The 1521-nt window shown below is 27.8% G+C and overlaps 1 non-coding gene across 1 annotated transcript; it reads left to right on the top strand.

The window, feature by feature from the left end:
• Positions 1-971: 971 nt before the first annotated feature.
• On the top strand, positions 972-1103 carry LOC129087851 (small nucleolar RNA SNORA31). The gene has a single exon (XR_008530951.1). It is a non-coding gene; the product is annotated as a small nucleolar RNA SNORA31 (small nucleolar RNA).
• Positions 1104-1521: the final 418 nt, after the last annotated feature.

Here is a 1521-nt window from a genome sequence, read left to right as displayed (position 1 = left end):
ACACTATTGTACAACATACAGAAAAGTTGTTAAGAGAGTAGGTCTTAAGAATTCTTATCACAAGGAGAATCTTTTTTTTATTGTATCTATATGAGATGGGTAATCATATACCAATCCATGCAAATCAAACCATCATGCTGTGCACCTTAAACTTATATAACAATGTATTTTAATTATTTATCAATAAAACTGGAAAAATGTATATGAAATTAAACTGTATTACAACAATAATACAAAGATGTGAGAGGGTAAATGCAGTTGATGTGATCTCAAACTAGCACTATCTTGGAAGTGATCAGGTAATAATTTGCATAAGATTTTATTAAGTAAAATACTATGTTTTAAGTTATAAGGCAATTATTAAATGAACAGAAAAAGAGTATATTGTGAACTAGTTAATAGAGTAAAAAACTAAATAATAAATGCACTTATTATTCAATAAAATAGAAGAGAAAGGAAAACAGAAGAAGAAATATAAAATGAGAGGGGTGTAAATAGGGCAAACATTTTAGGTTTTAAACACAAATTGGGTTGTAAGCCATTAAGCCTACGGGGGCTATGTAATGCAATTTGAAACTAAGATTGACAGATTGGCTACAAAAATCAAATTGAATATAAGCTGCTTAAAAGAAACACATCTTAAATATAAGAACATAAAAATGTTGGGAGAAAATAATGGAAAAATATAATCTATGCAAATACTAACCAAAAGATAGTTTTTATAGCCATAACATAACGGTTATAGAAACTAAGACACACCTAGAAATAAATAGGACTATTTAATAATAATTATGTTCAATCTACACTGAAGGTTACACGATTCTGAATATGTATATGCCCAATTGGTAACTTTAAAGTATAAAAATAAAAAATTTACAGATGTAAAGGAGAGTTATTATAAATCCAAAATTATAATGTGATAATAACATGTCTCCCTCAATAGCTGACCAAATAAGCAGAAACAAATTCAAATGCATCTATTTGACAGACCTGGAGCAATTACTGTTTGTTGTTAAGTTTTCCCTATAAATGCAAGAAAAAAAAGTATCTTTGCATTTTTATCTCTCAGTGTGGCAGCCAAGATTGAATGGGGAAATGAATACAGGAATTCCAAAAACATCGAGGGGGTGAGATAATTTGTGCAACTCAAATATAACCTGTAAACAATAAAGGGCCTATTCTATTAAAAAAAGAATCTAAAATTTGAGTTTAAATAAAAACATAAAATTCAATGAAGAATTAGAAAATACATACAACACAATTGCTACACTACACAAAATCATGACAGAAAACAGTCTTTCTCAAGAATGTGTGCCTTATATACCAAAGATGACCATATCTGGGACAGAAAGGAAACCTTAATAAATTTTTAAAAATTGAAATAATTGATAGCATATTCTTTAACCATAGAATAACTAAACTAAAAACTGATGTCAAAACAACTACAAAATATAAAACTATTAAAAAAATTAAGCAATACACTTCTAAATAACTCCAGGACAAAAAAATGAAAGTAGGATT

This window comes from Pteronotus mesoamericanus, unplaced genomic scaffold (genome assembly GCF_021234165.1).
Source record: "Pteronotus mesoamericanus isolate MK-2021 breed Mesoamerican mustached bat unplaced genomic scaffold, CSHL_Meso_final contig_130, whole genome shotgun sequence".
Taxonomy (NCBI): Eukaryota; Metazoa; Chordata; class Mammalia; order Chiroptera; family Mormoopidae; genus Pteronotus; species Pteronotus mesoamericanus.
This window is presented reverse-complemented; position numbering and strand designations above follow the sequence as displayed.